We start from the raw sequence: 21,218 nt of genomic DNA on the forward strand, positions 1-21,218 counted from the left end.
AGGTATATGGATCATTAGCCGCATTGGTTTGTCTAGTGAATGGTGTACCCGTAATCTGTATGATCATGTCTTGAGAGTTGTACCCAAAATTGATAAGTTTAAATATCAACATTACCGATCAGATGGATTATCAAGCGCATATTCTTCTAAGCTTGTTAGGTAAAAATTCCCATGAATCATGTTCTCGTCTCTTGGTTAGGAGTCAGATAGGCAAGGAAAACTCTACAAAACACATAAAAAGTGTTGATACCCATATTGAGTCATACGATTTGGACTCATACGCGATGTGGTACACCTTGAGTCAAATAAAACTATATTGAATCTTTAATCTATAGATGCATAGAAGACAATCATGACAACCACAAAGGGATTTTATTGTCATAAACCATTCAATTAAAAGGTTGTGTAACCTCTTAAATGTGGACTCATCTCTTTGGAGCAGTAGCTCAACGAGATGGAGATAATAACTATTGTCTTTAGAGACATTGGGTATTTAACTTCAAATATGTTAAACAATCAACCATGATGATACATATGGATTTACATCAAATCACTTAGCGAAAGATAAAAGCTCAAAAACGAGAGTGTTTTTGGTATTAATAGTTCAAGGCATCAAGCATATAATGAAATCATAAAGTTTGCTGAAGTTTAAGGGTATACATTTTTAGAAGAATCTAATCATCAATCCTACGGCTTCACCAAATATTCAACATCTTATCCAACATAATATGTGCGCCCTAATTCTTGTGCCTTCCTCACCATCTTTCTTACTAGCGCATTTCTAGGGTACACTTTCAAAATAATCAAATTATGTTGGGGTGAACAATGTCTTGCTCACCACAGGCGATTGAAACAAGCTTTTCCGCATCTATGGATTTTCACCATCTGTAGTTTTTGGCTTAGTTTGTTTCTTCCTCCACATATTCTTGCATTTCACCTTCGGATTATCATAAAAGGGATCACTTCTAGAACCCTTCAGATTTATATCCATCATTCCCCAAGAATCTTTTAATTTCCAAAATCATGGGTTCTGCCCTTTTCATAGTCATGGAATTTTCTGGGAGATCATTCCTTTTGACACTCAATGCACCATTGACGTTTTTTGGTACCCACCTCTAAGTGTGTTTTGGAGCAACCAGAACCTTCTTACCATTATTCTATTCACAACTTCTCAGAGGAGCATTGGATTGACTATTTTTTTGCAAGTTTGTCTTTTTCCAATTATGAGTCTCGGATGTTATCTCCGTCTTTACAAAGTTATCCTTTTGATAATCATGACGATTGTGAAAAGGATTCGTATGACATTTATAGACAAACTTAGGCTTATCATAACACTGATTTATTTGCCTATAGATTCGACGTTTACAACCCATAATGTCAAGAGGATTAGCCTTAACATATGATCTAGGTTTGATCACTTCTTGTGATGCCCAAACAAGAACATCGTGAAGTTTCTCATTCCTTATGTGAAAACGACATCCCCTTTCCAGGTGACCTTTAATTCCGCAATAATAGCAACATAAGGAATATTCTTACCCTGGATTCATTTGTGTTGTCTTTAGAGGTTGATAGACTTGGCTCTTTCGAACATTAACTGTCAGTGAAGGTATTTCACTTTTGATTTCAGTGGAAGCCTTTGGTTGAGAAAAATCAAAATCCTTGACAAATTTTACCTCTTTGCTAGTACTTGGGGAATCTATTCCCTTATAGCCCAATCCTCGTTTATCATAATGATTTTTACTTGCTCCTGACATTGTGGTTAACTTGTTCGAGCTAGTATTGAATTTTTTCAAGTCATCTTCCAACATCTTGATTTTATCAAGAGCATCAGCTAAATTTGCCTCAAGGCATTTTTCTCGAGCGACAGAAGCATATTCTCTTTCATCGAAACTACTTTGTTGAGAGTTAATCCTTACTTTAAATTTTGCAAGTTTCTCTTTTAACAAAAAGAAATTTTGACGAAGATTATCACATTCAAATTTCTTTGAATTTATATATTATTCGATGTCTTTTAGAAAGGATTTGATAAGTTTATAACCATGACCAAAACTTTCGAAGACCTTTCTCAATTTCCTGTTTTCTCGACAGATAGGAGTCAGAAAATTAATGAGACAATACATCGTTATCTTTTTTATTTTAATAATAGGGTCCAATAACTTAGCGTACTCTGGGACTTCCTCATTAACATATCTATAAATATCTGAGTCACTATCATCGGGCAGTTCATCCAACTGTTTTTCTAGGTGTGTTTCCCGATTATCAAAAATTTCTACATTATTAACAAGATAAACTTATCTAGTAGATTCACTCAAGGTGATTTTAAGAGGATGTTCAGATATTTATTTAGATGTAATAGTTTCCTCAGGTGTTAGATCCAAACTTTAAACAAAATAATCTTCCACGTGTTTCATATTCGATATTATATGTCTATAAGTCAGATCGCTACAAATACAGACTTATTATGTCTAAATGTGTTTGCCTGCTCTGATACCAATTGAAAACGCGGGGGAACCAATTACACCATCAACTCTTTTCTTTTGGACCTATATATAAGACAAAACCTAATACAATTGCAAGTGGACCAACTTAGTAATCCTTGAACAATATGTATATGGTTTATCTTTTTTGTACAATCAGTAGTTTCTAAAAAGATCCGTGAACCTGATTGTATACAAGAATTCTTGGACGCTCTCAAAAATCAATATCTAAGAACAAGTTTTGTAATATATATTTCAAGATATGAATTCTCAAGAACAAGTCTTGTAGGTTCTATGCAATTTTTAGTTAAAAACTGTCTAGATTGATTATCAAATCACTTGTTTTTCTTTAATCATATCAAACACAAATATAATGCGGAAGTAAATTAAAACAAGACGCATAAGAATTTTGTTAACTAGGAAAATCGTACCTGCAAAAGAACCCCGAGACCTCGTACAGTTTGAACACCGAGTCGTATCAAACCTCTATAGACACTAGCCTACTTCGGACTAGAATGTAGTTGAAAACGAATCCACCCTCCAAGAAATTGAATTACACCATGATCCTTATTCTTTTGAACCTCGCAAGGCTCTATGCACTTGATTCCCTTAGCTGACGTCCTTTACAGCCTAAGAGTTGCTTCGGCCGAACTGAAGACTTTTCATACCAATCTGCCTCCTACAAATAAGCCTATTTAATTTCCATTTAGATCAAAGATCAAGACGTGAAAATATGTTTGCAATAGACAAAACTATCTAACCTCACAAATCCGGAACTTACGACTCCGAAAGAGCAGCCTAGATTCTTAACCACCTCTAAAAAAATATTCAAAAGATCGACTAAGATAAGTTTTCAAATATCTATCTTGAGGTATCACAAAGTCTGAGACAAAGAGAACTTTTCGATTTCTATATCTATTTTGCTCGAAAGAGATTATGAGAACCTGGATAACAGAAAAGCAAGATCAGGATACACGAACTATCAAGGTAAAGATAGTCGGACCTGGATTCACGAATCCCCAAAGCGAAGTTAGTCGTAGACCTAATTATGTTTCTCAGAGGAAACCTAGGTCAATAGAGGATGATTCTGGAATCAACTAAGACACAAAGTGTCAGGGATTAATTTTCCCAGTTGAAAGAGCATCTCTATTTATATTTTTTCCAAGACCACGAGTTGATTAGAATTCAAGCTAAGATAACTTGAGAATCAAGAAAACTCTATTCTTGAAAAGTAAAATAGAAGCATATACACTTAGGTTCGGTTACAGAATCATGTATAATGACCATTCGGTTTGGCAACTTAGCCAAAAAATTAAAAGCAATTTGATATTCATTCAAACACTTAAGAGTTTAATCATGATGCACGTACATAAGTGCTTAAGTGATCAATGAAGTCTTAGAAGTGTTTAAGATAGTTGTACTAATGCTAAACATATTATAAAAATAAGTCTTTGAGCATATACTAAAATATAAACTAGGACAGTTGGTACAACAGTTTGCCAACCGTATGGCTTGTTCACGAGTCAGAGTGCTACGGTTCGTGAACCGTTTCACCAACCCTACAATACTACCGACCTTGGTTGACAACAGTTCGTGAGCCGGGTTCGCCAACTTCTAGCCTATAATTCCAACTGTGAAAATTTAGTTCACTACGGTTCGCCAAACTGTACCCAACTGAGCGTGCGGTTTGCGAACTGGTTCGCCAACCTTGCTGTATTTGTGAAATTCAGATATCTATAGGTTGCAAACTGGTTTGCCAACCTACCCTGAATAGAAATATCAATAATTTCAATATTTCTCTCTTATGATGTTTGAAACATTCCCAAAAGATAAAATCATTTGCATGGGTAATTTTCAATTGATCCACAAATTAATTCATAGAATTAATATTGTTAAGGACCATTGAACATATTTTCTTAGAATCATATTTCGAGATTTTTCACAAGACAAGCTTGACTCGAAATTCTTATTCATAAATCTACTAGAAGTCATACGACATAGTCTCAACAGATAGAATGGTAAGATAGTGATGAGTGCCAAATATTGTATATATTTATCCCTTTTTGTTGGCATTTAACTCATCTTTTGCGCATTAATTCTACATTTTATCCCATATTCTGTGTTTTCGTTGTTTTCAAGAATAAATAATTTTCTTAATTAATTTTGCATTTTTAGGTACTAAATAAATCCTGGTTATCTCACGGAGCGAAAAGAGCAAAGGAACGGCAAAGACTCTCGATAAGAGGAAGCGAAGAATGATGTTTGCAAGAGCCGGATCAACTAGAAGTGGGCTTGAAGAAGGAAGAATTGTTCTTAAAGAAGATATGGGCTTGGAATACCCAAGGCCCAAAACCCTTACCCAAATCCATTTCCATTATCCATACCCATTTCCATGAGAGCCGTCAGATCGGATCCATCTTGTCATCCAACGGTCGCCTCATCATTGTGCATCAAAATCCGAAGCTCCTGTCAAACACTATAGTACCTAACTCCATCTGAAGCCGTCAGTTTTGTTGTGTCTCATCATCCAACGGTCGTTCCTATCGCACTGTTGGATCATTCCATCACCTTTTCATCTTACGCTTTCGCTTCGCTGATCATCAACCTTTGATACATCCGCCTCACACCCTAGCATCAGAAACCTATACCCCTAACCAAACAGACCCTTCTTCTCCATCGGGTTCTTCTTCCCAAATCAATTTTCCCCAAAACCAGCTCCTCCTTCCACCCGACCATGGCAGCCTGCAACTGCTGCTCCTCGAGCTTCACTACACCCCTCTCCGCCTCTACCAAAACCCGTACGCACCACAGTTTTCTCTCCCTAGCCTAGTCGTTTCCCCAAACCCACATCTCTCTGACCTAGGTGTGGAGTTGATGAAACAACTCGAGCTAGGGTTGCAGTACATCAATTGGAGCAGGAAGAGCATCAGAGGGACATCAAGGAGCATGGGTCGAGCAGAATTCACACATGGGTGAGAGAATTTGATTTTCCCCAAATCAATTTAGGGTTTTCAAAATTAGGGTTTTTAGAAATTAGGAATTTGATGTAAGCTATAAATAGAAACTGATGTAGGATGTTAAAACGGTTCTTGGGTCATCCGAGATACCCCCTAATTGGGTTAATTTCATTTCAATTTCCATTTCAAAGCAATTTCAAGTTCAATTTCAATTTCTGTTCATGTTCTAATTCACCACTAGGGTGAAGATGAAACCTTAATTCCACTGTGTAGGAGACTACAATTCTGGCCTCTCATCACTTTGCTCTCACATTGTATGTCAGGCATACATTGTAGTTAGGATACCCCTGTGATTGAAAGTGCAGCAGCAGCCATGTTAATTGATTATGGTCCAAACCTCAGACTAGTTATGCTCTAATCAGATAGCTAGTACTTTGGGAGGATAATTTAGTTGCAATTGGAATATCCGACTTAGTCTAGGTTAAGAGGTGGAATCTAAACCCTAGTTTGCCATCAACCTTCCCTGTCATCCACAATTCCATCTTCAACTGTTTAGCTTTGTTTTCTTGTTTTCTTACACTTGTTTTACCTTCACTGCTCACTGTGGTGTCTTAACATCACAATCTTTACTTGTTCACACACTCACTGTCCATTATTCATCTTGCCTCACTGTCAGTTGCTGTTGCTTCAACTGTCAGTGTTGAACTTGCTTCAACTGTCACTTTTGTTGTTCTTGTTTAAAGTCTCATGATTAGTAATCTGCCCTGGTTAGTGTAATCAGTTAGAAATTGGTTACAATAAGAAAAATAGCACTTGCACCCCCTTGTCCCTGTGGAACTGACCTGTGCTTGCCCTGTGTTGCTTGCCGACACTGTGCACTTGCAGTTAGAATTTTTAGGATCATTTCCAGTCCTACCAAGTTTTTGGCGCCGCTGCCGGGGACTCGGTTACGGCGCATAAGTTGTTTTTCTTTGCCTTGCTTTTCTGTGCAGTTGCATATCTTGCATAATTTTCTGCCATTTGCATCTGTCTACCACCTGCATCTCATGCTGTAGTTAATAGCATTTTAGCATCTGTAGTTGTAACTTAGTAATCATTTTAGTCTTGTAAATATTAGTTAGTAATCATCTGTAGTTGTTCATTAACTTTGCTACTTAGCTATACCTTGCATCCTAGCATTAGCATTCTGTTCTGTATCATTATCATTTCCATTCTGTGTAGCTGTAGCATCACTGCATCATCTTAGACATTTGCATAATCTCTTCTCAATTGCTTAAACTGCACAACTCTGGAAACTGAAGCTTTTGTTGAGTTAGCAAGTACATGTGCTTCTCCTGCTGTGCTTATCCTGCTGCTGCTCCTGATCCTGCTGCTGCTATTGCTGCTGAGCTCCTGTTGCTATTCCCTGCTGTTGCTGCCTGCTGAAGCTGGTGTAAGATAAAGCCCAACTGGGCTGTAAGCTGCAGAAGGAGAAGAAATTGAACCAAGCCCAACTGGGCTGTAAGCTGCAGAAGGTGAACAAGTTGAGCCAAGCCCAACTGGGCCTCAACAAAGACAAAAGCTTAGGATGATCCAAAGCCCAACTGGGCTTTTGCAACCTAACTGAGCAGCTGGGCTGTGCTTAAGCAAGTAAGCCTAAACCCATTAAGAGAACCCAACCTGTGGGCTTCCATTTTTAATTTGTGGGCTTGTAATAATTTTTGTTTTTCTTTATTTTTTTTTTATTTGGGCTTGTAATAATTTTTCTTTTTCTTCTTTTTCTTTCTTTTATGGGCTTGTAATTATTTATTGTTGTTTTTATTTTCTTTTGTGGGGTGTGATAATTTATGCTAGGCTAAGTTTAAAAAAAAAAAAAAAAAAAAAAAAAAAAATTTGCTCCTAATTTCAAAAACCAAAACTTTTCTCCCATTCAAAAACCAAATTTTACTTGCTCCCATTTTGACAACCAAATTTTTTCTAAAATATCCCATTAAAACCAAACTTGCCAAAAAAAAAATGTCTCCCACCAAAACCAAATTTTTCCCAAAAATCCAAACCCTTTAAAAACCAAATTCTGAGCTTTGTAACATAGTTACTTAGCTTTTGAGCCAATCATGTCTGGATTTTGGTCTGCTCCTGGGGATGGAAATAAAACTCTTAGAGAACTTGCTTATGGGCATATGCCACGTTATGAACCTTCCACGGACCATGATGTCAATAGTCATAGGAATTATTATGGACATTTTCAAAGTCCCGAGCCTCAATACATGAACCCTAATGACTATTCACACATGCATCATTCGCCACAACGTGAAAATGAACATTTTGCTAATGCCTCACTCACACAATCATCTCTTATGGATCAAATAGAAGCTCGAATCGCAGCTTTAGAAATGCAATCACATGAGGAATCTGTCACATCTAATTTTCTTAGGCAACCTGAAATCTATGCATGTCCCGCATGTGGGTTTAGACCACCCTGTTGAGAATTGTCATATTTTGCATAATTTTAGGCAATGTAGAGAAATCCAATGTATGAAATGCCCATAAATTGTGAGAATGGTAGTCATTGGGACCATAATCAATCCTTTGAGGGTTGCGATCAATATTTTAAACCCTAATGACCATGCACACATGTACCATCACCACAATTTGAACATGAAGAATTTTGTACTCCCATGAATTTAGACTCCACCACAGAAGCTTTCAGACTCAGTGAGCAAACTTCGATAGATCTACATCACGAATTCAGGCATATTTAGATCAGATTTTGCTTCACCTACAAAAGGAGGAAATTCATGAGGAAATGTATGTTGTCCCTAATGAAGTGTCTAGTCCCATTCATGTAAATATGTTGAATATGAACCTAATTTAGAGGAACATGAATCGACTAATGACACCACCACTTTTAATGAGGACCAATATGCATGCTACCATGATGATGATTATGATGATATGTTAGAAGAACATGAAAATATTGTGGAACCTGTTGGTTCAATAACATATGGCTTCTCGCCCTCGACCTTCATGAATGTTGTTCTTTCTAATACTCATTGTAATTCATATGATTTTGATATTGACATGGGATTCGTACAATTATTCTGTGAAGATGAGCATGACATAGGAATAGTTGAATCTTCTGTAGACACTAATATGCATGAAAATATATTTGATGTGTCTGATTCTCTACCTAGGTCACATTGTGATATTTCTCCTGATTTGCCGATGCATGAGAATAAATTTGTTGATGATGTTGATGATCTGATGTGATCTTGCCAATTTGATTGATGATTGTGAGCATGATGTGACATGTGTAGATGATTAGGAGATTTTGATTTGATTGATAATGATATGCCTATTCTCTACAAGTCACAATCTGATGGCCTTCCACCCAACCTAGATTTGGTTTGTACCAATATTGTAAAACCAATTTTTGAAAATTCCTAATCTAGGTTTGGAACTGTGTGCTTCCCAAGTCCTTTTGGACTATTTTGCTTATAAATATAATACATTTGAGGAACCACAGTTGGAAATTGCATGTTTGCCCGTCCCTAGCACAGTTCATTTTGAGCTAGACCTTGTGCATGATGAACCCCCAAAACTGCGAGATTTTGTTTTCAAAATTATATCTTCTGTAAAATCCAGGTTTGGGGGTAGCTCATTTTGTTTCACAGTTTCACTTGCGTTTCTTTCCTGTTATATATGTGTGAAGCTGTTGAAATGTCTACACTTTGTCTTTTGGGTTGATCCTCAACTCTTTAGATTGTTAGTGTATGGTGAATTTTTTGTATATAATCAAGTAGATAAATTTTAAAAACTTTTGTTCCTTTTGTATATATTTTGCTAATCCAATATGATCTCGGCTGAAATATGTTGGATTTTTGCCTTGAATAACGGAGTTTTAATTCTGCTTTCGCCGAAATCGGGTATTCTCTCTCCTTTTACTCTACTCAGCATGTCCCTTTCCATATGTTGCATTTTAATTCCTTCCATATTTTGAAACATTGAGGACAATGTTTAGTTTAGGTTTGGGGGTGAAAAGTAGATACTTCGATAATTTGCCATAATTGAAAACGAACTCCTTCTTCTTTTTGAAAAAATTGAAAAATTCCAAAAAAAAAATTGAAAAATTAAAATTCAAAAAAAAATTAAAAAATGAAAAATCATAAAAAATGGAGCTCATTTACCTTGAAATGTTGACTCTTGTGCAAATATGTATTTTTATTAGGAGTCTTAGTCTAGATATTTAGGAACCCTGATTCTAGCACAATTCACATAGTGATAAGAAATTTGCACGCGCACGATCTACCAATACATGTATGGCCTAGATCTTCAAGGTGTTTGATAGGAAGTTACGATTGCCAATCACTTTAGAATACTGAACGAAACTTGACTAGCTTGTTCTTTGGTTGGTTGGGATAGAAGGTGGAGGTTACATTAAGAAAGACAACCATCGAATTTAACTGGGTGCATCAAAAAGGGATACCTCTTGCAAAGTGTCATGTAATCTTTTGTTTCCTTTTGTATATGTATCAAAAGTGTCTCCTTCAAAAAAAAAAAAAAAAAAAATATATATATATATATATATATATCAGAAAAATACAAAAAAATCAAGTACTTATCAATTCCATCATCTCTTGTTCCAAAAATAAAATGAGAATAGTCAATGTAAATAAGAGTCATGTAAAGAGTCATCTTTTGTTGTTTCATTGTAATAAGCAAGGAGGGTGTATGCCATTGATGTACAACGCGAGTAATTGTGAAATACCTCCAACTCATTCACAATTCTCGTAAAGTCCGGACAGCTAGCTAGATTTCGACCTCAGTTCTTAGCCTGAGAAACTATCTCTTGGTGATTAGTAGTCATAACTTCAGATCTTTCTTTACACATGTGTAGATACACTTTACACTCTTATCACATGTCTTTTTTTGTTATCAGTGCTAGGATTGTGCCTTCGATAGCTAGATTGACATCTCCATTTTGTTGTGAGCTTAAACTGTTTTGCACATGTCACGTTTGATGGAATCTGAGCTTATATTTTGACCTAGAACTTTGTAGGTACGTTCTAAGCAAACCTTCACGAGACTTCAACTCGTCCACTAGGGACACTTAGTGGTTTAAAAGGCTTAGTGCATACGCTAAATGCATTCGAGAGACCAGCGACAGTGGTATAGTTAGGATTTCCTTAGTTTTGTTTTACTTGAGGACAAGTAAAATTCAGGTTTGGGGGTATTTGATGAGTGCCAAATATTGTATATATTTATCCCTTTTTGTTGGCATTTAACTCATCTTTTGCGCATTAATTCTACATTTTATCCCATATTCTGTATTTTCATTGTTTTCAAGAATAAATAATTTTCTTAATTAATTTTGCATTTTTAGGTACTAAATAAATCCTGGTTATCTCACGGAGCGAAAAGAGCAAAGGAACGGCAAAGACTCTCGATAGGAGGAAGCGAAGAATGATGTTTGCAAGAGCCGGATCAACTAGAAGTGGGCTTGAAGAAGGAAGAATTGTTCTTAAAGAAGATATGGGCTTGGAATACCCAAGCCCAAAACCCTTACCCAAATCCATTTCCATTATCCATACCCATTTCCATGAGAGCCGTCAGATCGGATCCATCTTGTCATCCAACGGTCGCCTCATCATTGTGCATCAAAATCCGAAGCTCCTGTCAAACACTATAGTACCTAACTCCATCTGAAGCCGTCAGTTTTGTTGTGTCTCATCATCCAACGGTCGTTCCTATCGCACTGTTGGATCATTCCATCACCTTTTCATCTTACGCTTTCGCTTCGCTGACCATCAACCTTTGATACATCCGCCTCACACCCTAGCATCAGAAACCTATACCCCTAACCAAACAGACCCTTCTTCTCCATCGGGTTCTTCTTCCCAAATCAATTTTCCCCAAAACCAGCTCCTCCTTCCACCCGACCATGGCAGCCTGCAACTGCTGCTCCTCGAGCTTCACTACACCCCTCTCCGCCTCTACCAAAACCCGTACGCACCACAGTTTTCTCTCCCTAGCCTAGTCGTTTCCCCAAACCCACATCTCTCTGACCTAGGTGTGGAGTTGATGAAACAACTCGAGCTAGGGTTGCAGTACATCAATTGGAGCAGGAAGAGCATCAGAGGGACATCAAGGAGCATGGGTCGAGCAGAATTCACACATGGGTGAGAGAATTTGATTTTCCCCAAATCAATTTAGGGTTTTCAAAATTAGGGTTTTTAGAAATTAGGAATTTGATGTAAGCTATAAATAGAAACTGATGTAGGATGTTAAAACGGTTCTTGGGTCATCCGAGATACCCCCTAATTGGGTTAATTTCATTTCAATTTCCATTTCAAAGCAATTTCAAGTTCAATTTCAATTTCTGTTCATGTTCTAATTCACCACTAGGGTGAAGATGAAACCTTAATTCCACTGTGTAGGAGACTACAATTCTGGCCTCTCATCACTTTGCTCTCACATTGTATGTCAGGCATACATTGTAGTTAGGATACCCCTGTGATTGAAAGTGCAACAGCCCATGTTAATTGATTATGGTCCAAACCTCAGACTAGTTATGCTCTAATCAGATAGCTAGTACTTTGGGAGGATAATTTAGTTGCAATTGGAATATCCGACTTAGTCTAGGTTAAGAGGTGAAATCTAAACCCTAGTTTGCCATCAACCTTCCCTGTCATCCACAATTCCATCTTCAACTGTTTAGCTTTGTTTTCTTGTTTTCTTACACTTGTTTTACCTTCACTGCTCACTGTGGTGTCTTAACATCACAATCTTTACTTGTTCACACACTCACTGTCCATTATTCATCTTGCCTCACTGTCAGTTGCTGTTGCTTCAACTGTCAGTGTTGAACTTGCTTCAACTGTCACTTTTGTTGTTCTTGTTTAAAGTCTCATGATTAGTAATCTGCCCTGGTTAGTGTAATCAGTTAGAAATTGGTTACAATAAGAAAAATAGCACTTGCACCCCCTTGTCCCTGTGGAACTGACCTGTGCTTGCCCTGTGTTGCTTGCCGACACTGTGCACTTGCAGTTAGAATTTTTAGGATCATTTCCAGTCCTACCAGATAGTGAATAAAATAGAATGGTTCAGTCTTCACATACCTTATATAAAAATTCTCCAAATATCTTCGTCGATCTTCAGTCTTCAAGGGTGATGTTTGATACTCAACTACAAATTTTAACCTAGTCCGAGACTTGACTTAGTAAACTAAAAATCAAGATATAATTTTGGTCACCTAACATTATCAACAAGCTTGAGATAGCAAAACTTGTGGGTTCAACCGATCAACACTCTAACAGAAACCGATCTTACCCTTCTCTCCACGGCTTTAGTTCCTTCATCAAATTGCTACGGATCCCTTTTCGCGTTATGTTATCTTATGAATATAGTTCCACCAACTCCAACTTGTTCTAGATCACCATATCAAATACTTTTCCACAAGACACTTGAATACACGTCTTTAAGAAATTTTGGATGCTTATGTTTTCCTTATCTTCGATCATACCGTTTTACCAAAATGGAGTCGCGATCGCCGCCTTGTGTCTTTATGGGATATAATACTCATACCAAGGGTATAAATGCTTACGCATCACTACAGGCCGTATATATTGGTGTCCGCATGTAATATTTGTTGAAAGTAAATTTTCGTCTGCCATGCCAAAGTACTACCTTCACCAACTACTACTTCAATGGTACATTCTTCCTCTTTTGACTCTTTAATTTCTCCTTCTATTACTTCAGTTTATAATGCTTCAGAACAATCCTTCCGACAAACTCTTGTACTCACCCATACCAACAAAGCCCATTCAAAATCCCTCTCAATCCCTTTCAACAAACACAACTAGTCCTGATCCCATATCACCCAAATCAATAAATCCCATTCAAAATGACCACCACTCCCTTACTATATCACCCATACCAACACTTCCATTTCATCCTGAACCTAACCCAAATTCTGATCTACAACCTACACTACCCAACCTCATTGCAATCCTTTCCTAGAGATCCACGATCACATATACCCAAACCACAACATGGTTCTTTCCCCTTTCAATCTCCACCTATTCTTAATGACCATAACATGATTACAAGGAGTAAGGACGAAATATCCAAACCAAGGTATTACTTGCTTCAAAGCATGCTAAATTAATTGATGATTTGCTTGAACCAAGTCGTTATATTCAAGCGAAGTTATATCCGAATTGCCGGCTTGATATGGATGCCAAATATGATGCTTTAATAAAAATAGAACTTGGTCTTTGGTTCTAATGCCAACTTAATACGAATTTAGTTGGGTACAGGTGGGTTTTCCAAATTAAGCAAAAGGCAGATGGCACAATAGAGCTTTATAAGGAAATGCTTGTTGCAAAATGGTTTAGTCAGCAAAAAAATATCTCTTAAAGTGAAACTTTTAGTCTTATCATCAAAACATGCACTATTCGAGTTGTTTTAACACTTGCTTTAACATATAACTGGACGATTCGACAACTTGATATCCAAATTTCTTTTCTTGATGATATTCTTTCGGAGGAGGATTATACGAAACAACCCCCAGGTTACACATATCCTACCTTTACGAATAATGTATATATGCTACGTCGCTCCTTACACAGACTTAAGCAGAGACCACGAGCGTAATATAATCGTCTTAGTGTCTTCTTACATCCCATTGGTTTCATGATCTCACCACTGATAGTTATTTGTTTATAAGACGAGCTAATGGTGGTACTGTTCATTTGTTAGTAAATATGGATGACATGATCATAACAACATCCACAATACCATGTATGAATTCTTGAATGGTTACTCTTTTCAAGGAATTTTCTCTTAAGAACCTCAATAATTTTTATTTATTTTGTAAAACGTAACATATGTTCCTCAAGACATTTTCCTATCTATAGTGATATATAAAGGATTTAATCAAGAGGGATAGTATGCAAGGTGCCAAACCAGTCTCTATACCATTAAGCACTTTAACTGATCTTAATCTCATTGGCAGCAAGTTATTGCATGACCCTACACTCTATAGAAGTATGGTTAGTGGATCTCAGTATCTTCTTATTACCCGAGCATAAACTTCATTTGCCGTCAACAAAGTCTGTTATACACTCTCCAACTGAGGCGCACATGCTAATAGTTAAGAGAATTCTCCCCTATCTACAGTCCACAACATCTTATGGTATATTGCTTAAACCAGCTCCAACTTTGCATATCAATTTTTCCGTATACACCAATACAGATTGGTTTGATGACTGTTGTGATAGCCGATCTACTAGTTTATATTGTGTCTTGTTGGGTCCTAATATCGTATCATGGAGCTCTCGAAAACTGAAAACCGTCTCATGGTCGAGTATCGAAGATGCCCATGTTTTAGCTATTGTTAATGCTGAATTAATATGTGTTAATATCTCTTAAAAGAGTTACGCATGCTAATTTGCAAACCACCAGTTATTTGGCGTGATAACCTTGGCACCACATACTTAACAATGAATTCAGTAATTCACTGACGAACAAAGCACATTGAAATCGATTATCACTTTGTACGTGAAAGAGTTTAACAAGGTTTGCTTCAAGTGCGTTTTGTCTCCTCTCGAGATCAAGTTGTAGACGTCTTCACCAAACGCTTGAGTTAAAATAGGTTCTCAAATCTGCGATCTTTGTTGACTGTCTGCGACCACCCGCTTCTATCGAGGGGGAGTGTTAGAGATACGTGTAATCAAAGATAAGAAAAATCAGTGACTGCTTTATCTTTGGGACATAATTAGATGAAGCTTTCGCTTTCCTCTTGTAAATTTGTTTTTCCTTTTAGTTTGTAGTTATTGCAGTATGAAATCATGGCTGTGATTGTGTATATAAACAATATACATATATGTTCTGTAATGACCCGTCCTTCCACCGATACTGTCCCCACTTGGCCACTGCGGACATCCGGCAATGTAGAGTTTTCAACGGGCATCGCTGCGGTAACCCAGCAACAATTTCCCGAGAGGTCACCCATCCCTGGATTGCTCCCGCCCGAGCACGCTTAACTGCAGAGTTTCCTCCCAACTCTGGAGCCAATTGTGCTGAAAAGGCCTCAATATAATATAGACGTTCCTTGCCTCTTGTGAGACCTGTATCTGGCATAACATCCCAACATACTCTCTCACCCGAGCACAAACGACGCGTCCTAGTTGTATCCCAACTAACACCGATATTGTTCCCACTTACCCACTGTGGTTATCCAGCAGTGTGGGATTTTTAACGACACTACTGCGGTCATCCAGCAGCAGCTTCCCGAGAGGTCATCCATCATGTGACTACTCCCGGCCGAGCATGCTTACCTGAGAAGTTTTTCCCCACAAATCAGTCAAGTGAACCCATCAGGCCTCGGTGTTAGGAAAGGACAAACCATTACCTATATTCCAATCGGCGAACCACAGCCGAAATAACGGGATATTACATACCACCACCTTAAATTGGAACCATCCTCGGCTCCGGAATATATATACAATCCTAAATCTCGGACGTTCCGTGCCCCTCATGAGAAGCACATGGACCAACCCCGTCAAGCGTATCTTCTCACCCTCGGAAGGTGAACCGTCGTCGGCTATGATACCATTTTGTAATGACCCGTCCCTCCATGAATAATGTCCCCACTTGGCCAACGCGGACATCCGGCAGTGTGGGGTTTTCAACGGGCATCGCTGCGGTAATCCAGCAGCAACTTCCCGGGAGTTCACCTATCCCTAGATTTCTCCCGCCCGAGCATGCCTAACTGCAGAGTTTTCTGCCAACTCTGGAACCAATTGTGCTGAAAAGACCTCGGTATAATATAAACGTTCCTTGCCTCTTGTGAGACCAGTATCTGGCATAACGACCCAGCATACTCTCTCACCTGAGCACAAGCGACGCGTCCCTAGTTGTATCCCAACTAACACCGATATTGTTCTCACTTACCCACTGTGGTTATCCAGCAGTGTGGGATTTTTAATGGCACTACCGCGGTCATCCAGCAGCAGCTTCCCGAGAACTCACCCATCATGTGACTACTCCCAGCCGAACACGCTTAACTGGTAATTTTTTTTCCCACAACTCAGTCAAGGGAACCCAATCGGCGTTAGGAAAGGACAAACCATTACCTATATTCTAATCGGCGAACCACAACCGAAATATCGGGGTATTACAATACCACCACCTTAAATTGGAGCCATCCTCGGCTCCGAAATATATATACAATCCTAGATCTCCGACGTTCCCCGCCCCTCATGAGAAGCACCTGGACCAACCCCGTCAAGCGTACCTTCTCACCCTCGGCAGGTGAACCGTCATCGGCTCTGATACCATTTTGTAATGACCCGTCCCTCCACCGATACGGTCCACACTTGGCCACTTCGGAAATCCGGCAGTGTGGGGTTTTCAACGGGCATCGCTGCGGTAATCCAGCAACAACTTCCCGGGAGGTCACCCATCCCTGGATTGCTCCCTCCCGAGCACGCTTAACTGCAGAGTTTTCTGCCAACTCTGGAGCCAATTGTGCTGTGTGCTGAAAAGGCCTCGATATAATATATACGTTCCTTTCCTCTTGTGAGACCAGTATCTGGCATAACATCCCAGATACTCTCTCGCCCGAGCACAAGCGACACGTCCCTAGTTGTGTCCCAACTAACACCGATATTGTTCCCACTTACCCACTGTGGTTATCCAGTAGTGTGGGATTTTTAACGACACTACTGCGGTCATCCAGCAGCAGCTTCCCAAGAAGTCACCCATCATGTGACTACTCTCGGCAGAACACGCTTAACTGAGAAGTTTTTTCCCACAACTCAGTCAAGTGAACCCATCAGGCCTCGGTGTTAGGAAAGGACAAACCATTACCTATATTCCAATTGGAAAACCACAGCCGAAATATCGGGGTATTACAATATATATATTCCGGAGCCGAGGATGGCTCCAATATAAGGTGGTGGTATTGTAATACCCCGATATTTCTGGTTGTGGTTCGCTGATTGGAATATAGATAGTGGTTTGTCCTTTCCTAACACCGAGGTCTTTTCAGCACAATTGGCTCCTGAGTTGGCAGAAAACCCGTTGAAAACCCCACACTGCCGGATGTTCGCAGTAGCCAAGTGTGGACCGTATCGGTGGAGGGAAGGGTCATTACAAAATGGTATCAGAGCCGACGACGGTTCACCTGCCGAGGGTGACAAGGTACGCTGGACGGGGTTGGTCCAAGTGCTTCTCATGAGGGGCAGAGAACGTCGGAGATCTGGGATTGTATATATATTCCGGAGCCGAGGACGACCCAATTTAAAGTGGTGGTATTGTAATACCCCTATATTTCGGTTGTGGTTCTCCGATTGGAATATAGGTAATGGTTTGTCATTTCCTAACACCGAGGCCTTTTCAGCACAATTGGCTCCAGAGTTGGCAGATGTTTATGGGTAAAAACTGTTTCTGACGGTTTTGGTAAATTTGGATATGTGGATGAGAAACGAATCTAAACCTAAAACAAATGCACTGCACGGGAGTACTTTAGATTCGAGAGATCAATCTGTACAATCCTGGCCTAAAACAAGAACTGGGCATTCCAGTCTTGCTTCGGTCACAAAGTGAAGGATAAGGGTTGGTCTTAGGGAGGGAAGCGAAGAAGGTGTTGAGACCAGAATGGTTAATTCTGGAGGTGTGGCTATTTTATGACTTGTATCAGAATTTGGAACTGGCTTGCGGAATGTAAGCTATCAGTTCTTTGGTATTTTCTGTATATTGTGTTGTTGTTCTAACCAAAACTTGTTGTCTGGTCGAAAATAGGTAAAACCTATTTATACAAGTCATATTGAACGCACCTTGATCTCGTAGAAAGTGGGAGTGATTGAGTGATGGAGAAGTGGGGTTATATGTAACTGTCAGAAACCATGTTCCCACTATGGAAGTAACTGGTTATTTTACACCCACTACTTCTTGCCGCCACTAACTGCCATGCTTTCTGACACTTTCTTATAATGGACGTGTTGCACGCCGCACGCTGTAAACCGCCAGACCAATACCCTGATGAGCGTCCCCCAGTTTCTGACATGTTTGATGTCTCGAGTGCTTTCATGGAAAACATGTAGCAGGTTGCTATGTGTGGCAAGTCAAAGTCAGGAGACTTGCCACAGGAGAATAGCACGTGATGCTATTTGGCTTGTCTTAGTTGGTCGCCCAAAACTTACCACAAGCCTGTCAATTCTGTGGCGAATTTGGACCGTTGAGATTGTAACTCATGAGAAAGGGTGGCCATTGATTATGGCCACATTCTGTTGGCGCCTGATGGTAGCACAGTGGCGTCATTGGCACATGACAATGGTGTAGTGGCATGCCAGTGGCATAGTGGCGCCTGGCGTAGCCACAAAAGCTATTTTGGCATATTGGTGTTAGACCCAAATATGGCTCTGGAAATATTGGCCATGTTGTTATATTAAACTTAAGGCCTTAGGAGAATTACTTGACTTAGTTGGCGTGGAAACTTTAGCTAAATTAGGGTTTGACATATCGAAACCCTAATTAGCGCGTACGGCATGGCCACGACACGGTGGCGCTTTATGCAATCGGTGCCATGGCCACATTAAAGAAATCATGGCAGGCGATAATATGAGAATAACCACAGGCGCAAGGATGCCCAGGGGTGATTATAGAATGGCGCCGTTTTTAGGATTTGGTGGGTCCCACATGGCTCGTGGCATGTTGTAGGGCCAAAGTGGCGTAATTGGGTCACGACTGAAAATTAGGGTTTCGACTAATGCCACTAAGGCAAACCCGTGTTTGGAATACCCTAATTGGAATATGTTATGGCGTTTGGCCACGGACAAAAAGTGGGTTAGCACGTTGGCGTGCTATTTATGGCATGTTGACACGATCGACATGCTACTGCGGCAAAGTGGCACGTTTGGCATGTTCGGCATGCTACTGCGGCAAAGTGGCACGTTTGGCATGTTTGGCATGCAAATTAGCGTATTGGCACGGCATGGCATGTTCGGCATGTCACTAGCATACCAGAGCGGAATGGCACGTTTGGCCTGCACGTTTGGCATGTTTGGCATGCCAATTAGCATGTTGGCGTGGCTTTTGGAAAGCCAATTTGGCATTGTGACCATCTGGCGCAATTTTGCCCCTTTTAATACTGTGGCAGGTTTAGAGCGACCTGATTGGTCGATTAAAAAGAGGGGCCGGCCAAGCATGGGCGTAGCCACACTTCTGGTGTGCGTGTGGCGGATTTAAAGCGACCTGATTGGTCGATGGGAAATAGGTCCGACAAGTATGGGCCCAGCCAAAACTCATGTGCGTGTGGCAGGTTTAAGGCGACCTGGTTTGTCAACAGGAAATAGGAGCCGGTTCGAGCAGTATGGGGTGTGGCCACTTGCAAGTGGCGCCGGCTGGCCACACCTCCCTTTGTTGCTGCTCCTATTATGCGGCTCCTTTTATTGCTTGTTTTCTGATTTTGGGTAGGATTTTGCACCTACTAATCCATGGCGGACTAATTACCTAGTTTTCCTAGGCTTAATTTCGACAGGCGAGGTCTAATACATTGCGCAGGGCGCAAAACCCTAATTTTTCAAATTAGTTAGGGTAATATCTGAATCTATTGAATTATCACAAAATTGATTGAATTCTATGTGTTGACACAGAGTTCTTTAAGTTTATTGCCAGAGAGTTGTATGCTTTCTGATTGAGTACTTTTATGCAAGGACCTTAACCTTGATACTTGGAAATCCACGCTACTCTGCTGCGAGTGAACACAAATTGTCATGCCATATCAATATTAATGGTTTTGTCGGGGAACATTGCACAAAAAGTATTCAAAGAAACTTATAATACAGGCAAGGCAAGGTACCAAAATTTACAGAATATCTGGGATTGTTGCTACATGCACCATTCTGGGTAAATTTCATAAGGAAATATTGAGTTTCTCAATAAATGCGCCAGTGAAGAGGTTGAACACTCATCACTTTTATATGGATCCGTTTCTTTGCAGAGTGACGACATACTAAACGCAAGGTTTACAATTTTAACCCTGAACTAAAAACCACCATCAACATTAAGTCCTTTGCTTAGCTCGTAACAGTGGCATTATTGTGGGGTAAGCATGAGATGGTTGTTAGAGCATTGCTCGGTCGAACTCGCATGTGTTGCTATCTCAAGCATGTTTGTCAATGTTAGTGATCAAAACTATAAGTCTTGATTTCTAGACTACATAGCTAAAGGTCTCGGACTAGGATAGAAAGTGTAGTTGAGCTCAAGAACTCCATGGCAATCATCATACAAGGCGAAGGAATACTCAAGGAACTGGTGGATCTTCATCGACTAACAGGTATGTGGAGACTTGAACTTATCTGTCACTCAAAAGTCTATCTATTCTATCTCCTACTCTTGAGACAAAAGTCGTTTTGATATATAGACTTTCATTATGCACATTTGATATTCCGAGCCGAGTTTATCTCGCCTATCTATTTCTCGAAATATGTGTTGGTAAGCTTTCTCTTTAGCCGAATTCATCTTTACCTAGTGACGAAAGTGATGTTATGTTTCAATCACTTTGAAAATTGCTCTGACGAAAAATGGTCTGTGAATAACGGCTATATCTGTCCTCTGAGAATGTTTTAATGATTGAAATGAAAGTTTAGATTACATAACCATTAGTAAGATATAAGCATTGTTGTGGAAACACATATATGTATAAGTCCTTATTCCTTGAACCAAAGTTTGCGAACTTTGTTGATCAAGAGAAATGGAAGTGGAGTGAGCCAAGTCCGCGAACTAAGTCCTCGAACTG

Source organism: Papaver somniferum, chromosome 1 (assembly GCF_003573695.1).
Source record: "Papaver somniferum cultivar HN1 chromosome 1, ASM357369v1, whole genome shotgun sequence".
NCBI classification, from domain to species: domain Eukaryota; kingdom Viridiplantae; phylum Streptophyta; class Magnoliopsida; order Ranunculales; family Papaveraceae; genus Papaver; species Papaver somniferum.